Source organism: Artemia sp. Qi Xiang Cuo, chromosome 10 (assembly GCF_049724085.1).
Source record: "Artemia sp. Qi Xiang Cuo chromosome 10, ASM4972408v1, whole genome shotgun sequence".
Lineage (NCBI taxonomy): Eukaryota > Metazoa > Arthropoda > Branchiopoda > Anostraca > Artemiidae > Artemia > Artemia sp. Qi Xiang Cuo.
In genome coordinates this window covers 51,859,929-51,879,712 of record NC_142803.1, presented here as the reverse complement: position 1 = coordinate 51,879,712, position 19,784 = coordinate 51,859,929, and positions in this window count along the sequence as shown.

Genomic DNA, 19,784 nt, shown 5'->3' with positions numbered 1-19,784 from the left:
AGAATATCAGACTTAAATTTAATGAAGCATCAACCATGACACATTTCTAGTAAGGCTTGTCCCATATCAACATTCTACACATCAGATAAAAATTTAGTTTTTAAACCTCTCCCTCAAGGGTCCATTTACTTTAATGCTAAAGAGTAATTTCTGAGGAAAATCCCATCAGAAACCTAGCTAGGCTAAGCCTAATCCATTAGTGGATCCAGGGGGAGGGGGCGTGCGCCCCCCTAAAGTAGTCTAACGTAGTGTAATTTTCTCAATTAACGCAAGTTTGTGTTAAATATACTTGCTCCTAACGCAAGCTTATCGGATCAACCTCTTTCCCCCCCCCCCCTAAAAAAAATCCTGGACCTGTCTCTGGCCTAATCTCAGTCCTGGTTAGGGCGAACTATGCATGTTTCTGTCTGTGTCATAGACAAGTAGGTTTGACCGAAGCCTAAAGAACCAAAAACAATTATGACAATTTCACTGTTTTTGTGTTCAAGACACTAAAAACAAAATACATGTAGTGTTCAAAACCTAATATCTTCTCTTTCCTTTCCCTGAAACTGTTAACTCCCTTGGAAAAAAATTATTATAGGCTGCTGAATCTATGTTCATGTGGGACTATGCTTTCTTTACCTGAGAAATTACTTTTTTTCGTTTCTGAGCCTTAATCCGTTTATAGAACACATGGCCCACATGGGACACCTATTTATTTATAAATTAAAATTTGTAACTACGGGGAAGCCGATTGGCAAGCTAAAAGCACACTGAAAAGCTCAAGATAATACCAATCTTTAGAAATAAGGAATAAAAGCAAGACATGAAATATGAAAGTCACTGATTATTTCACCTCAGTAAGACAGTGGAAACCAATCATGCATGGAATGTCAACACTTTTGTAGAAAATCACCAAATTTAGTGAAAATCACCAAAAATCATCAAATTTAAAAAAAAATCATCAGAAATCACCAGATTCAAGGATATCACCAGAATTATCACAAGCAGGATGAAGAATCACCAGATCTGGTAATAAATCTTGAGTAATGGCAACACAGGTCATGTTCGTTCGTATCACACTGTTATTCAGTGCTTTCTGTAATCACTACCTTGCTTGGATCTCATATCAGTCAATAATTACTGAACCGGATCATATATCCCTTATATTGATTGATATTGGTAGGGATATTCACCTGCAGCAACTGCCTGCGTTGAAAAACGGGAATCAGAATAATGCAGCTGTGCTTTGTCATAAATCAATTAAAATACACATACAACATAATTAATACAGATTTATATTATACCTTACACATATATAAGAATCTAAACAGATAAGTGTGATAAGGTGGTTTTTATTTTATTAAGGTGATGTAGTTGTAGATGCCTTTATTATCCCTTTATAGGGGAGATAAACTCTGGCCCTAAGGTATTTAAACTTTGGTAGCGTGCCTTAGGCTATGACCGGACTAATGAGGCGTACCAGCTGGGTATGTTCGAGGGACTAAAAGTAGATTGTAGAGAGGTCAGCTATAATACAATACTTTTATTCAGTTAACATATAATAATACCAGATATATATATTCTACTGGGACTGGCTGTCCCAAGTAGACCAAAAGTCTCAGAAAACTAAAATAATATATAATAAGATATTTCTAAATCAACAGACCGTAGGTCAGTCCGGCATAAGGTTAGTATCTGTCTCCCTCTTCCCATAGAATGTATCTTTTATACATTTTTATCAACCACACCTTCCTGTACCCAACCGACGCAATTAGCTAGGAAGTGGTGATTTCTAAATTTCCCGTTAAGTAGAAAACTTTGTAGGATATATTCCTTATCTTAATAAAAGGTGGTATTTCGAAACTTTGTATTTGTGTCTTAATATATTTTTAATAAATTCCAAATTGACTTAATTAAAAGCTTTACCACAATACTCCCCATTTAAAGAAGAGTTGTCCCAACTCTCAATATTTTACTTTTAAACAACTTAATTTTTGTTTACAGCTATTATGCTGGTTGCAGGTCAAATAAAAGCAATGTTCTTTTTTTTGTCGAAGGATTTCAATTTGAAATTTATCCTTGTTTCTCTTTTTCTCTGTCACTAGGACTGAAAAATACTCTTTTTACCCTTTTCATATGCATCTTCTGTTTTAGCTTGACCCCAAGCAGCTCAAGCATTATTTTAGTGGTTCTGCTTAAATTAGATATCAAGTTATGCTAGGAACGTTTATGAATTATTTGAGATTAAATCTAATTTCCATGAATAATTTAATTTATCTGTGTGATGTGGTTGATATACCGTTTATTTTTCAGGTTTAGAAAAGCCTTGGATAAATTACACATAACAATTTTGGTTTTTTAAATTTTCACATATTTTTCACACACACATATATATATATATATATATATATATATATATATATATATATATATATATATATATATATATATATATATATATATATATATATATATATATATATATATATATATATATATATATATATATATATATATATATATATATATATATATATATATATATATATATATATATATATATATATATATATATATATATATATATATATATATATATATATATATATATATATATATATATATATATATATATATATATATATATATATATATATATATATATATATATATATATATATATATATATATATATATATATATATATTAACAGAAGTTATGTTGATACATAACTTAATTGTTAAAACAAACATTAATTACGTACCCTAACAATTTATTTAGTCACTGCAATATTTATTCTTTTTACAACTTTTAAATAAGTCCCTCAAAACTTTTATCTGATAAGTCTTAACTGCAATTAAAATATAAAAAAAAAATCAACCCTAACTAATAGATTTATAAACTATAATTGAGAAATTTGATTAGCCTCTACATAAAGGCTTGGCAATAGTTCATATAACATGACTTTACTATTAAAATTTCTATATTTACAATTTTTTTTAACGATAATAATTCCGTTTTTATAAAAGGTTTTCAAAATACATTTATAACTGTATATATTTTCTCAATTACATTTGTTACCACTATATAACTTTTCCATATACGACTATATACATTTTCTTATCTTTGTTTTACAACTTTGGTCCTACTTCGAACCAACTTGTGTCATTAACTGTCATTAGCTTACTATATGCCTGTTTGTTTATTAAAACTTTTGAGCATTTTAATTTTTTTTTTAATTTTTAGGTACTTGAGACAGTTTCATAACGTTTTTGTCTGTAATCTCTCTTGTTTCAGCTTTAATGTTCTTCTGGGATTAGGCTTCATTTACAGCTTAGATCTCATAAGCTAAAAATTTAGCTATTCGTCTTTTTACCTGTTTTGGCACTATCAATTGCCTTGTGCCTGCACCTTGGGGGTTTGCTTACCAGGACTGCCTTCTGGTAGCTCCTATAATGTTTCTAAGTTCTCTTGTCAGCAGTTACAGCTAAAAGGACTAATATGAACCTGCACACTTAATAATTAATTATTTATAGTATTGGCACACTTTTTTTGATTTGTGGCCATAGTTTTCTCTTGGCTATTCTGTTCTCAAACAAAGTGACCCTTCTGCAGAAAATATATCTTGCCTTCATGGCACACATTATTTTATTTTTATAAATACAAGTGACAATGACTATTTTCACTTTAACTTCCCAACTTTTAGTGGTCTTGTCTTTATGCCATGCTAGTCATTTTTCCGAAAACGACTCCCACATAAGAGAGCATAATTTTTCCTGTCTACTTGGAGCATTTCTCCAATATTTCTGTCAATCTCGGCCCGAGTTAACCACTGTAACGGTAGCTTCGTAGTATTAATGCTACTTATTTTGTACTTATTTAGTACAATTTTCGTACTAGTCTCCTTCGGTCAGTTCAATATGCGCGTAAAAAGAGTTTAACTGACTCCGTTGATTCTTTAATTTCGTCTGGCTATATTTTCAACTTAAATCATTCTCTTTTTTTTATTATTTACTTCAATGAAGCCTAATGGGTTTTTTTCAAGTTTTTTTTCCGTTTTGTTTTCCAGTAAAATAGGTCTTTTCTAAGCCTATATTTATATATTTCATGTTTTATTCAATAACTTTTACAAGTTTTTTATGCTAATTGCCCTTCTATGGGCAAATTCATTATCTCCTCATTTTTAAGAGGTGGGGGGGGGGTCTATTGTTGCAAACTGCATTTTTTTGAAATAATTTAAATTTCTTCTTCCGAAAGTGTTTGTGTCAGAAAAGTACTGTATTTTTTCATCTGATTTTTAGAACACTTTTAATTAAGTTTTGCCCCGCATTTGCTAGTTCTCATTCCTTCATAAGAATCTAATTTTAGATATCCTGATTTGCGCAAAATTCTGTGGTTTTCATTGCAATCACATTTTTTTTGTCTATGGTACTTCACAACAAAAATAATGCCTCGTTTGTGCCAAATTTTGTTTAGAGATAGGGGTTATCAGTGCTCCTGCGGTTTCCCTATAATCTCTTATATTATTCGTGTCTGGTATTTATCCTTAGTTTAATTTTTGCCTTAGTTTTATATAGTAATTTAGTGTAAGTTGTCCCTTTCGTGATATTTTGACTATTATCCTGTTCTAAAGGCTTATGAGTTTAGTGCCCGGGTAATGTGACTACATCCTATTTTTTTTTTAGGATGTAGGACTCCACCCAAACATTCAGCCCAAACCTTCTCCAGTTTGACCTATATTTCTAATATAAATTTGGTTAGCTTGGTGGATCCCCCCAATGACAAGACGTTGAGCAGTTTTCGTTTTTAAATGCCAATGATCCTGTCATTTGGTGTCTTTCACCTGCATTTTCCTCGCCCTGATTATTTCTGTTAATGGTGTGACGTGAATCTATTTAATATGTGAAATTACTTATACCTGAGAAAAACTTTGTTTTTTACTGTGTTATACTTTTTAAATTGTGACTCATTTTATCCACGGCTTCTTATTTATATATACTGTCCTTATTTGGTAAGTATTCATTTGTTATCTTCTACTATTTATAATAAGATTACAGCTAGCTTATACATGTCGCGACTTAATGTAAACTCTTGCTGTTTTTCTTATTAATATTATTTTTAAATTCCTTTTAAAATAATTTTTTCCAAATTCGACTGGAGTTGCCACCTTAGAGAGTCAAGGGTCAGTAGATGCATTGCATGTACTTAACAACGAGAGACCAGCAGGGATTGAGCTCAACTCCAAATTTGCTAGCTTCCAATGACCCTATTACAGTAGACTAACCTCCTTCGTTTTTTTAATTACCCCCCAAATATTTTTTTCAATATACATATAAAAAGAATTGACTTTTAATGCTGAATCTAAATATGTATAATTCAATTAGTTTTACTACACCCATTAAAAGTTACGAGTAACCTATTAATGCCCTTTGTAATTGTTTCCGTGATCGGGTTTCCGTTGGCTTTTAATGGCACAATCTATTTGTCGACTAATTGGGATATAAGGGACTGTTTGCTTCACTCTTTTTGATTTCTACTATCAGACCGTATTTATTTGATATATTATGAAGGAAATTTTTACATTATTAAAATATAGATTTATCGTTAGAGGCTCTTTACTCGTTTATTTTTTCCGTTATCATTTAATTTTATTCAAATGTTAATCGGCTGGGGGCTACGCTTGTTCTGCCTGTCTCCGCTTCCTGGTCCGAATTTTGGACTCCAAATTTTTGTTTCTCTTCTTTATAATATTTGCAAGTTTTTCCGTGGTCTCTATAGTGTGGTTTACAAGGCTCTGAATTCGAGCGTGGTTTTGTTGTCTCGTCAAATATCTTTAATCTTTGTTTATCATGATGTTTGGCCTTTTTCATAAGTGATTTAGCTACTTGTACTTCTGACGAAGGAACTTGTGGCGTCCTTCTGGTTTCTTTACTTTTCTCGATGATTTCTCTCTTAAGGAGGGTTTTCTTAACGATGGCCCAGGTTTAGTTATATCTGTTTCGGTAGAAGAACTATCGGTGTCACATTCTGTTAACTCGTGTCTGGTAGATGGCGTTTGCTCCAAAAGCCATTTTTGTGTTAAGACTGTGGGTGAGTCTAATTTATGAAAATCAGATAATTCATTGGTTCCTTCCAATTTTTCTTACTATTTGGATTTCACCTTTGGTTTATTACGTTTTAAACCATTAGGTTGTGTTTGAGGCTTTTTATCGCTAGTATCCGATGAGCATCGAATATTTCCCCTTTTCTCTTGTTTGTTGTGGAGAGTTTTTAGTCAAGATTGGGTTAAATACTGTTTCCACTCTTGCCAAAAATTGTGGTTGTTAAGAAAGTCATACAATTCATTTAATCATCGGATATATGCTGGTGTAACTGATCCCTATATTTCTTCTTCTAAAGGAAAAGGCTTTGATTTCCAAGGTTTTGAAAAAAAAATCATTTTTTCATTTTATTATAGTGAACTGCTTCTTCATTTTCATTATACTGATGCTTTAGAACATATGTTAAGTTATTTGGTAGAATTTTTACAATCCTGTAGGGCCCATCCCATTTCGGTTTTAACTTTTTTGTCCCTTCCAGGCTGGTTATTGTATACGTAGACAAAATCTCCTAAACCATAATTCGTCTAATTTTTGCTTGTTCTGTCATATTTGTCTTTTTGTTCTGTTTTCGCATCTTCCAAATTGTCTTTAACTTGTTCCATAGCTTTTTTCATTCGCATCACCATTTGTTGCTTATATTGGTCTAGGTTGTAATCTATTCTAACATTTTGTATTTCATATAAAAAAAAATCTGGGATCTCTTAGATGTTGTAAAAAAATGGCGTTTCTTTTAAAGAACGTGCAAAAGCCGTATTTATTGCAAAGACTACGAATGGTAAATGTTCATCCCAATTTTCGTTTTTTTCTCTTGTATGTATCTCCAGAATGTAAGTTAATTCCCTATGTTTGCATTCAACCTTTCCATTAGCGGCTTCCATATAAGACAAGGTAAACGATCGTTTCACCCCAGGTATTCCGTAATTTCGTCTAATAATTTGGCTTTAAAACATGGCCCATTGTCACTAAGTAAAACTCTAGGAAAAATTCCGTGTTCCAAAAAGAGGTGGTTGACTAAAAATTTCGCAATGGTATTTGTCTTTTCGTCTTTAATTGGAAAAGCGTATAAGTATGAGTTGAAATGGTCAACTACGGCTAGTACACACCTGTTTCCTTTCCTGGAAACTGGTAAACTTCCTCCTGTTCCCCAAATGTCTATTGACATTAATTCTCCTACCCCTGAAGGGGTGGGGTAGAGACCTAATTTGGCCCTAGGGGTCTTTGGTGGCGACTTTTGTTTGGCACACTCTTGGCAGCTTTGTATGAATGCTTTTGCTTTTGAGCACATTTTTGGAAAATAAAAATTTCCCCATAGTTTTCGCTTCTCCATTGTGACAGCCAATCGATGCGGGTGCCATCTGTAAAATTTCTCCTTCTAGTGATTTTGCAATTACTTGAATAATTTTTAGGTCATTTTTTCTATACTCTTGCGATGGTCTGTGATATCTTACCAAAAGATTTTTACTTTCATCAAGATCAAAATTGTCTAAGTCCTTCAAAAAATGTTTAAAGTGCTCTGGCAGTTCCGTTCCTTTTGATAAAAAGGATTTCATCGCTAAATAAAAATCATCTTTATCCTGATGATTCGAAATATTTTCATTAGATAGTATTTCTAGCCCTTCCAGTTCGTTCTTGATGGTTGTTATCAAATTTCCTTCCATATCAGGATTTCGTGACAAATGGTCGGGTAAAATGTTTGTACGGCCCTTTATATATATTGGGGTATATGAATATGCTTGCAGACGTATTATCCACCGTGTCAGCCGTGCAGAAGTATTCTGCATCGTATGTAGCCAAATTAGGGATTTTTGGTGTACGTGTAAAATTATTCTTTTTGCAAGTAAACATTGTCGAAAATATTCTGTAAAAACTGCAACTGCTAAGCATTCCCTTTCAACTGTCCAATATTTTCTTTCTACCTCTTTCAGCGACCTGCTGGCATACTGGACTAATGATCCTACTCCTTTCAAGTTTATGTCTGATAGTTAAGCCTCAAATTCATACCCCATAATATCTGTTTGGGTACAGAAATCTTGTGGAAAATCCAGTAGTGGAATCATTGGCGCCTGTAACAATTATTCTTTTATATCACTCATCGCTTGCGTTGTATCCATTGGGCATTCGAAATTACCTGATTTTGTCAAAAGGTTTGTCAAAGTTTGTGCAATTGTTGCATAATTTTTAATATATTGTCTGAAATAGCTTAACAAACCACAAACTGATCTGCAGCTTTTTTGATCTTTAGGTTGCTGCAAATTTTCTTTGACTGTAAATTTTTCTGGGTTTGGTGAAATAGTGCCCTGGTTTATCAGATGTCCAAGAAAAACTAGTTTTGGCGCAAGTGTTTTTAACTTTTCTGGTTTTAATTTTAAGCCTGCTTTTTCAAACTTTTCCAGTATTTTTCTAAGTCCGACCAAATGGTCTTCCAGATTTTCATTAAACAAAATTAAATCATCTAAATAAGCCAAGGTAACTTTTTTCTTTCCTAGTTCGTTATCCTTTAACACCAAATTCATTAGTCGACTAAAACAATTTGGACTAAATGATAAGCCAAAAGGCATACGTTCAAATCTGAACGTTCTTCCATCGTCTAAGATCGCTGTGGCTTTATGCTTTGTTTCTTGATCTAAAGCTATTTGCCAATATCCTGCTATTATGTCAAAACAAGTATAGTATTTTGTACCTCCTAGCGAATCTAAAATCGTATCAATTCTTGGTAACTTCATCACGTCTTTTACCGTGACGGCATTTAGCGCTCTAAAATCTATACATAACCTCCAGGTGTTATCTTTTTTTCTGATTATTACCAGTTGAAAACACCAATCGCTAACACTTTCTTTAATTATACCCTGTTGTTCCATTTCCTTTATTTGGTCGTCCAGCCATGGTTTTAAATGATAAGGTGTTTTATACGGTGACTATTTAATTGGAGGGCCCTCTGTTGATATTTTGTGCGTGATTAAGTGAGTTAATGCGTAATCCGCTTTGTGTCTTGCAAAAGTCCATCTAAAATCCCAAAGCATATTTTCCAAACGGGTTTTTACGCTTTTCGGTAAATTTTTGATATCAAATTTTTGAAAAAGATCCGTTTTCGACATTCCATACTTTTCTTGTGGTTGCAGTTTTAATGAGGATCACTGTTCGTGGCTAGTGAAATTTACGCTTAACTCTGTACTGTTTAGAGATTTTATTTCTGAATTTGAAATCTTTTCCACTGATCCAAGTTGTATTTGGTTCAGTTTTACTTTATTATTACTTAGGTTTGATAGTTTTAAGTATGTTATAACATCTTCAATTTTAATAACTTGATTTTCCACGAAAATCATGGGGTATTCTTTTAGGGTGTATCCTCCTATCATGGCGGTTATCGTTTTAACCTTTCCTTCTTTTGTATTTAATGTCGCTAGAACTTGAGCTGTTGTTCCCGCTTCTATTGTCATTTTTCCGCTTATTTTCAGGTTATAATTCGAATCGTTACTCTCTTTATCTGTTGTTACGCAAATTTGCCTATTAGTTTTATTTGCCTGGTTTATGGTTATTGTATCAGATATGGGTTCCCATACGATCCCATATTTCCTGATAGCATCTATTCCTAGAATACAAGGAAATGGCAGCTGCTTGCATATTATCACTGTTACTGTTATTTCCTTATCCCCTGTGCTAAATTTTAATGGACATTCCCCCAAAATTGTCAGCCTGTGTCCTGTTACTGATGTCAGAGTATTCTGGCATCTGCTTTTGCGATTTTTGAGACTAGGAGGAAACCTCTTAAAAACTTCCTCTCGAATTAATGATTTTGATGCACCCGTATCTAGTAAGCATGGTAAATTTTGAAAACACTCAATTTTAAAACAAAGCAAAATCGGTAGACTATTATTATTTGCATTTGTATCACAACATTCTAAACTGTATAGGGGTCTTTGTAAGGAAACAGCTCTGTCGACCCTTACAGGCTGGTTTCCTCGTTTAAATGCCCACTGTTTGGCCAAAAGTTTCTGGGGTTATCCAAGTTTTCTTCAGCGTTGCCACTTTGACCCTGGGTATTGTTAACCGTTTGCCTCCTAGCCTAAATTCAGGAATATTATTAGGTGTTTGCCAAATTTTATTTGTTCTCTGCCTTCCTAAATTTCTGCCCCCCTGCGTTCTGAACTGGTGTCTTGTCTTTTACGTCTGGTCTTCTTTGCGTATTCTATGCCAGCAATCTGCTGAATAGTGGTTTGGTTTGCTACAATAATAGCAATTGAATTTTCTCTTAAGTTGTTTGTTTGTTTCTGGTTACTTCTAAATATTTTTGATCTGTCATTATTGGTTCCCCAACTATCTGTCTTTGGTGGGGGAGGGTGCCCATATTTTCTACAGTTATTAGCTGCTAATCTCTCAAGGTCATGGAATCTGTCAGGTATTTCCCTAGACGGCAACCCTCGGCCTCCGTCGCGGCTTTTTGGTTCACGATTTGGCTCCTCAAAGTTCACCCGCTTCTGTCATCTTTCATATTTTATAGTTTCTTGGGTTCCTGTGTTATTTATTGACATCTGATTAAACTTTTTCATGGCCTCGTCAATTTTTACCTCCGTTTCGACTAGTATTATAGCCTGCTCTAAATTGTCAGGTTTCCGTGATAATATTAGTCTTAATAGCTTTTTTGGTAACCATTGCGTAAACGTATGTAATATTACTTTTTGTACTGTCTCGTCACTTCCACTTTTTCTAACTGTGAGCATACAGACCGATAAATTTGTCTGCATATTCCCTAATATTAGTTGATGCATTGAATGTCACTACCTCTGTTCTTAGCCTCTCCGAGATGCTTGTCTCTACGAATCTTGTTTTAAAAGATTCAATTAGAGTACTGATGTCCTTGGGCTCTTTTCCCTTAATTGCCTCAAAATGTTTAACGGCGCTTCCCTTTAATTTGGCTACCACGCATTGCTCTTTGACCTTATCCTCAAATGATTCAGTTAGTTTGTCGAAAATTTTCAATTTTTCGATAAACTCATCTACATCTGAAATTCCCACATATTTGGGTATAATTTTTGCAATTTTAAGTACCCTTGATAGGGAAGTCATTTTTTCCTCTGGTAAAGCCATTTTATTTCAATCTACTATTTTTATCTAGCCCTCTCAAACCCAGTTTTTCCAACGGCCACCAGTACTTGGGTGATGCTGTTGTAGATGCCTTTATTCTCCCTTTATAGGGGAGATAAACTCTGGCCCTAAGGTATTTAAACTTTGGTAGCTTACCTTAGGCTATGGCCAGACTAATGAGGCGTACCAGCTGGGTATGTTCGAGGGACTAAAAGTAGATTATAGAGAGGTTGGCTATAATACATTACTTTTATTCAGTTAACATATACTAATAGCAGATATATATATTCTACTGGGACTGGCTGTCCCAAGTAGACCACAAGTCTCAGAAAACTACAATAATATTTAATAAGATCCTTAGACACTTACAATGGTCCTACAATATTCCAAGGTATTTCTAAATCAACAGACCAGAGGTCAGTCCGGCATAAAGTTAGTATCCGTCTCCCCCTTCCCATGGAATGTATCTTTTATACATTTTTATCAACCACACCTTCCTGTACCCAACCGACGCAATTAGCTAGGAAGTGGTGATTTCTCCATTTCCCGTTAAGCAGAAAACTTTGTAGGATATTTTCCTTATCTTAATAAAAAGTGGTATTTCGAAACTTTGTATTTGCGTCTTAATATATTTTTACTAAATTCCATATTGACTTAATTAGAAGCTTTACCACATAACATAATAAAACAAATAAATTAGTAAATATGATAACTTTCAAGTCAACTATTATAGGGGGAAAAAACTTATAGGGAATGAACCAAACCAGTAGTCTTAAGAAATCTACCTAATAGGTTTGTTCTTAGTCGTCTAGTCCAAGGAGGAGATGTGTGATGTCCCAGAACAGAACGCTTTGTGAATGCCTTCTCACAGCAATTCCTTAGTGTTTCCCCCCTCTTTTACATGTTTTATACAGTTGAAGATGATGTGAAGTATGTCTTCATACACTCCACATGTATCGTGGTTGGAGGAAGGGCCCATTTTCCAATGGAATAGTGTTGATTTTGTCTTTTCATGGCCACATCTAAGACGAAAGAGACAAGTTGAAAGGATGCGAGATGAAAGGTACATTTCTTTTGATGGCTGCTTATAATCATAGAGATCCAGAAGATGGGTATGGAAAGAATGGAGCCAAGCCTCTTCTTCCTCCAAAATTTTTAAACTGATTGAAGACTGGAATTCAGGACCAGTAATAGGGCATATACCTACACAATAATAGGGCAGATAACATACACATAAGTATAGGTCGAAAGCAAAAGAGAGCTCTCTGGCTCTGCACTAATTTGTTCCAAGCTTTTAGCATATCACTTCCAAATTTACCAGATAAATATGCTCCAGAGGCTCAGGGACAATAATTGACAATAGGTACTGCCCACTAAGTGGCTGTTTATTTCTGGAAGTGAGAGAACAATCTTTATTCCATTATCTTACTTTCATTAAAGCGCTAGTCAATTTTATGACAGTACAAGTAGAGGGGTGATAATTTTGTTTGTTTTAAGCTTCAACTTTGTTCTATAAGCCAATTTAGTCTTAGGGGCGTGTATACTTAATTATTTTGTATAATTAGACATTCAGTCTGTAATATATTCGCTTTCAGTGAATAATTAGGAATTAATATTTATAATATAATTCGCCTTCAGTGAAGCACCGAAGACGTAGACGGCTTTAGACTTTTACAGTCAGTGAAGGGAGCAGTATCTAAACTTTTGTTTGCAGTGAAGCTATATTTGTCTTGAATAGTCCTGGAAAGAACTAACAAAATTAAACTAAATATTTGATATATAATGAGATTAATTGCTGAAAGCTCATCAGTTCAAAATTTAATTTTAAGGTAATCATTATGTTTATTTTAAATTTGAAATAAGTATAAAAGAAAATATTTGTAATATAATTTGTTTTGAGTAAAGCGCCAATGACGAAGTAGGTTTTAGAATTTTACAGTGGAAGGAGGAGGCAAAATCCAAAGTCTTCTTTGTGAAGATTTTTTTTTGTTTCAAGCTAGATTTACATATTCAATTTAAGTTTCACTTGTTTTAAGATTTATTTACTCATTTATATTACTAACTATTGTTTGTTTGTTTCCTATGATTATTTATTTAAGTTCTGTTCGTATTGGGTTTAATTTATGCCTCAATAGCACAATATATTTGTTCGTTTTAAGCTTGATTTGCATATTCAACTTTAGCTTTATTCATTTTGAGATTTATTTATTCATTTATATTAGTACCTGTTTTAAGTTTTTTTGCTGTGATCGATTATAGCAATAGCTGTTTCTTATTGATAAACATTTATTATACATAAATTTTACTAAATAATTTCATTTAACTTTTTTCAAATCCAAAACATATTCAATATTCTCTTCATTTAGATCAATTAACCTACCTGATTTATCAATTACTGTCATTTCTAGCGTGTTAATACATTTGTTTCGATTGATTCGAAGATATTGCCTTTCAATAGCGTTCCAGGTTCAGTTTTTGGAGCAAAACTCCAGATCACATCAGAGGTTGTATCCCCATTCACAATTGAGCTATACACTAATGAACTGTGAATATGTATTATATCAACTAATCTTGCAATATCTGGAACTTTAGGACCTTCATTATGTTTACTACTTAGTTCAACTCCATTTCAAAGCCTAAAATAAAACATAAATCACTATTAACCCGAAATTTATAATTCTCTTCTTAAAATAATTACAAATTTTATTGGTGGTAGATTGGATGATATGATATACTGATTGGGCATAGATCTAGGGATGAATTGAAATAACAACTTTAAAAAATAATTTAAACCCTTTTCATCATATAACCCATTGGGTATAGCAACGTTTACCCATTTATCCTTATTTTTTACCCTGTATTCAAACATATTCTTTTTAAATTGATCATTAATATCATACCATGAGCACCATATTTTATACTGAGTTAAAGTTATTTAATGATCAGTGTTTCGATCTAACGTGATTGGATTGCTTGTATGAGACTGTTCAATTCCATTTTTTTTACCACTAATAATAATCAAAACCATTTATTAGAAAAGTGTTTTTATTCATAAATTCATATTCTGAGATAGTTGTTGTAAACAGTATTATAGTCCCTTTTCTTAATAATTTTATTTTTGAATAATGAATCGAGCAGGTCAATAGCTTCATTTCTCACTTCATCAGATGTATTTCCAACAGCTCTGCTACCTAGCGAACTATACAATTTTTCAATCACATCATTTGCCTTCATGTAAATCCTAGTTCCTTGCTGAGGATGTATAATATCAAAATTACCTTTAGCAGCTTTTAACCTTTTTCTGTAGATTTTTACGAATTGAGACTTTTTTCTAATTCACTAGATTTCACACATTTCATCTTTCCTCCATATCTTTGATTAAGTGTTCCTGATTCATCTATTGTCTCTTTTAAAAAATGACAATTTTCGAAATAAAAACTAAGCATTTCAAAATAGAATCCCTTAGGATCATAGTCCTTATTGATCTCTCTCAAAGGTTCTTCATATATCCCAGAATCAACATTAGCAATTAAATTTGGCTTATTCTGGGGTAAAATAGCATGACTTGAGTGAGCTTGATTGCTTGCTTGAAAATTTGCTTGTTGCTAAAAGATTGATCCAGTCGTTGAAATCGTCTTCTTAAATTAGTGTCATTTCCATGCAATTTATCACTAATCATATTTGCATTTTGATCTTCTGCTTCAATGATTGGAGCACCCAACTTTCGGTATGGTCACGAAATCCAGCTTGCTCTATGGCAAGTTCTTGAACTATATTCTTTGTATTTCTCTACTTTTCACTGTGCTCTCTAACAGATTATTCAACTTTATAGGATCCATTTATAGAATGAAAGTTTTTATTGAATAACTTTCGAGAGTTCGTTTTCCTAAAAACCCACCAATAATGAGTTCACCAGTTTTATCCGACTGTTCATACGTTATAGGGGTTGTATGTTTCTCTGCAGATGTTTGAAACAGTTCAGTTGTGTAATTTGGTAGGTAACCTTTATCGAAAACACCTTTACTTTTATTAATTCTAATCAAGTTACCAACATTGTATTTATTTATGGATGGTTTTTGAACTTCGACATCAGGAAAGAAATTAGTGTACACCTTGTTTCCCTTTCCTTTTTTACTCGCTTTTATTGGTTTCATTTTGATGGATCGATGATAAGAATTGTTATAATTGTCAACGAAAGAGGGTAATACATCTATCCAACATTTTGTGTTTTTGTGAGCAAAATTTTTCCATATTTTCTCTTTGGTTGTTCTATTAAACCGTTCAACGATTTGAGTTTTCAATTCACTTTAAGATGAGAACCAATGAATTTTATGACTCTTAAAAAATACTTGAAAGTTACTCATAACAAATTCATTACCTTTATCTGTTTGTAATTTTTTTAGGCTTTCTATTTTTAAATAGATTGGTAAAAGCATTAATAATTTCCTTATCCGTTTTATCCTTTAAAGGAATACACCAAGCATATATACTAAAACAATCGATGACTGTAAAAATATAATTAAAATTACTATTTTAAATTTTACACAGCTGCATATCAACCAAATCTGCTTGCCACTGGTCATTGACACTAGAATGTAAACGCGTCTTCTTTTAAATCTATCATAAACTGGATGGTGGAAAGAATAACTATTTCGATTTTGCTACACTACTTTTATTTTAGTTTTTGATGAAAAATAATAATAAAAACTAACAAATTTCCACGCTCTAAAAAAGTCACAAGAATAGTAAATAGCAAGCAATAAAATTCCTCAGGCTTGACTATGAGGAATATAGTCAAGATACCATATTTGGTATATATGGTTCTCATGGAAGGGATGGTCCTATAAACTTAAGAGATTTGATTGAAATTGAAAGTTCTATATCACTTTTGAAGATTCAAAAGAGATCCATTGGCAACTACCCCCCCCCCCTCCTTCATGCCCTTTTTTCTCTAAACTGTTCCAGTAAAAAAATTGAGATAGCTATTTTGTTATAAATAGTTCAAAGATCAGATAAGAAAAACTCCGGTGTTGATACAACATCCCCCCCAGGGCCCGGGGGATAGGCGTTGTAAGCTATATTCTGGGGGTGTATATGGTTCTTATGAAAAGGATGTTCGTATAAACTTCAGAGAGGGCGCATTTGATTGGAAATTTAAAGTTCTAGTTCACTTTTTAAGAGTCAAAAGTGATCCGAGGGTAACTAGCCCCTTCAGACCCTTTTTTACCCAAATCCATCCGATAATAATTTTGAGATAGCCATTTTGTTAAAAATAGTTCAAAGTTCAGATAAAAAAAACTCAGTGTCAACGCAACCTCCCAGGGCCCGGGGGTAGGCCTTGTAAGTTACGCTCTGGGGACATATATGGTTCTTATGGAAGGGTCCCGAGGGCATATAAGGTTTTATGCAAGGTTTGGTCGTGTAAACTTCAGAGATGACTCAGTTTGATTGGAAATTGAAAGTTCTAGTTAGCTTTTTAAGAGTCCTCAAAAGGGATCGGAGGGTATCTACCCCCTCCCACGCCTTTTCTTCCAAAACATCCAATAAAAATTTTGAGATAGATATTTTGTTCAAAATAGTTCAAAGGCCAAATGACTATGATTTCGGGGTTTAACCCCCCCCCATGCCTGCGGAAATGGCTCTGAGCTACGGAACTTAATTATTGTTACTTTGATACTTTGTTTACTTTGATACTTGGATTTAGTGATTTACGTGGTATCTTGGATTTACGGGGTAAGGGCTGTAAGTTGTGCTTGCTTATTGTTAATTTGATACTATGTTTACTTTGATACCTTATTAACTTTGATCCTTTCCTTAATTTGATACTTTGGTACTTCGATATTGTTACTTTATACTAGTTTTGATACTTGATGTTTGATTTTGATACTGAAAGTTTGATGTCGAAAAAAAATCTTATTTTGAAATAGGGAGTTTTTTTTAAAACTTGGAACTTTTTGCAATAAATAACGAACAAAAATTAATTAAAAAGAATTCACGAAAGTTTTTTCACCCAATTCTTTCTGGAGGAATTGAGGTGTGCTTCTAATGAATAGTATCTTCACTACAAACAAGAGTATGGCTACTGCTCGTTTTCAAAACGGTAAAAGCATCATTCTTTTACTTAAATAACCAATTCTCTTATTTAAAATTATCATTCTCTTACTTAAGTGGCTACAAAGTTCTGCAAAATCAGTTTACCTTTTTTTTATTATAATAGTTAGAACAGAATTCAAACAAAAATTAAGAATTGGATTAAAGATTGGTTGTTAGATTGCGGTTGTTTTCAGGAAGTAGGGGTTATGTACTTCTACTGAATAGTGTCTTGACTACAAACAAGAGTATGGTTACTGCCGTCTCTCTAACGGTAAAAATAAGGCCTGCTACGTATTTGGTGCTTAACTAAAAGGAATTATATTACTAATATTTTCTTTTGTTCTTATTAAAACATTGAAAATAAAATGAAAATTGCCGTGAAATCACACCAGGATTTACCAATAGCCCCACCAGGTCCTGCGGCTTTCACTATTCCCGAAGTTTTGGGGATTTACCCGAAAATTTTGCAAAAACGGAGCAGCAAAAACGCTTGGGCCTAGATGCGTCAAAGCTTTAAATCCAGCCTGGGTAAAACACAATTTTGAGCTGGTGAGCTTTCAGCAATTAATATGATTATATATCCAATATTCAGTTTTATTTGTTAGTTATTATCAAAATTGTTAATTTATTTTGGGATAAAAAAAATATTTGAAATAGGGAGTTTTGAAAAACCTCAAATTTTGGCAATCGAACACGGAACGGATATTAATTAAAAAAAAAACTTTCCGAAAAAGAAGTTTTCTAAAAAAAAAAGTAAAGGCGATATTAAACTTAAGATCAGAAGAAATAGAAAGCTACAATAACTCAAACTCAGAACAACCAGAAATTACTATTAAAGAATAAATGAAACCCAAAACGAACAGAAATTAAATAAACGATCACAGCAAAAAAACTTAAAACAGGTACTAATATAAATGAATAAATAAATCTCAAAATAAAAAAAGCTAAAGTTGAATATGCAAATCAAGCTTAAAATGAACAAAAATATTGTGCTATTGAGGGATAAATGAAACCCGAAACGAACAGAAATCAAATAAATAATCATAGCGAATAAAGAAACAATAGTTACTAATATAAATGAGTAAATAAATCTTAAAACAAGTGAAACTTAAATTGAATATGTAAATCTAGCTTGAAACAAAAAAAATCTTCACAAAGAAGACTTTGGATTTTGCCTCCTCCTTCCACTGTAAAATTCTAAAACCTACTTCGTCATTGGCGCTTTACTGAAAACGAATTATATTACAAATATTGTTTTTTGTACTTATTACAACACTGAAAATAAACATAATGATTACGTTAAAATTAAATTTTGAACTGATGAGCTTTCAGCAATTAATATAATTATACATCAAATACTTAGTTTAATTTTATTAGTTCTTTCCAAGACTGTTCAAGCCAAATACAGCTTAACTACAAATAAGACTTTGGATATGGCCCCCTTCCCTAACAGTAAAAGTCTAAAGCCGTCTACGTCATTGATGCTTCACTGAAAGCGAATTATATTATAAATATTAATTCCTAATTATTCACTGAAAGCGAATATATTACAGACTGAATGACTAATTATACAAAATAATTAAGTATACACGCCCCTAAGACTAAATGGGCTTATAGAACAAAGTTGAAGCTTAAAACAAACAAAATTATCACCCCTCTACTTGTACTGTCATAAAATTGACTAGCATTTTAATGAAAGTAAGATAATGGAATAAAGATTGTTCTCTCACTTCCAGAAAAAAACAGCCACTTAGTGGGCAGTACCTATTATCAATTATTGTCCCTGAGCCTCTGGAGCATATTTATCTGGTAAATTTGGAAGTGATATGCTAAAAGCTTGGAACAAATTAGTGCAGAGCCAGAGAGCTCTTTTTTGCTTTTGACCTATACTTATGTGTACGTTATCTGCCCTATTATTGTGTAGGTATATGCCCTATTACTGGTCCTGAATTCCATTCTTCAATCAGTTTTAAAATTTTGGAGGAAGAAGAGGCTTGGCTCCATTCTTTCCATACCCATCTTCTGGATCTCTATGATTATAAGCAGCCGTCAAAAGAAATATACCTTTCATCTCGAATCCTTTCAACTTGTCTCTTTCGTCTTAGATGTGGCCATGAAAAGACAAAATCAATACTATTCCATTGGAAAATGGGCCCTTCCTCCAACCACGACACATTTGGAGTGTATGAAGACATACTTCACATCATCTTCAACTGTAGAAAACATGAAAAAGAGGGGGGAAACACTAAGGAATTGCTGTGAGAAGGCATTCACAAAGCGTTCTGTTCTGGGACATCACACATCTCCTCCTTGGGCTAGACGACTAAGAACAAACCTATTAGATAGATTTGTTAACACTACTGGTTTGGTTCATTCCCTATAAGTTTTTTTCCCCCTATAATAGTTGACTTGAAAGTTATCATATTTACTAATTTATTTGTTTTTATTATCTTATGTGGTAAAGCTTCTAATTAAGTCAATATGGAATTTAGTAAAAATATATTAAGACGAAAATACAAAGTT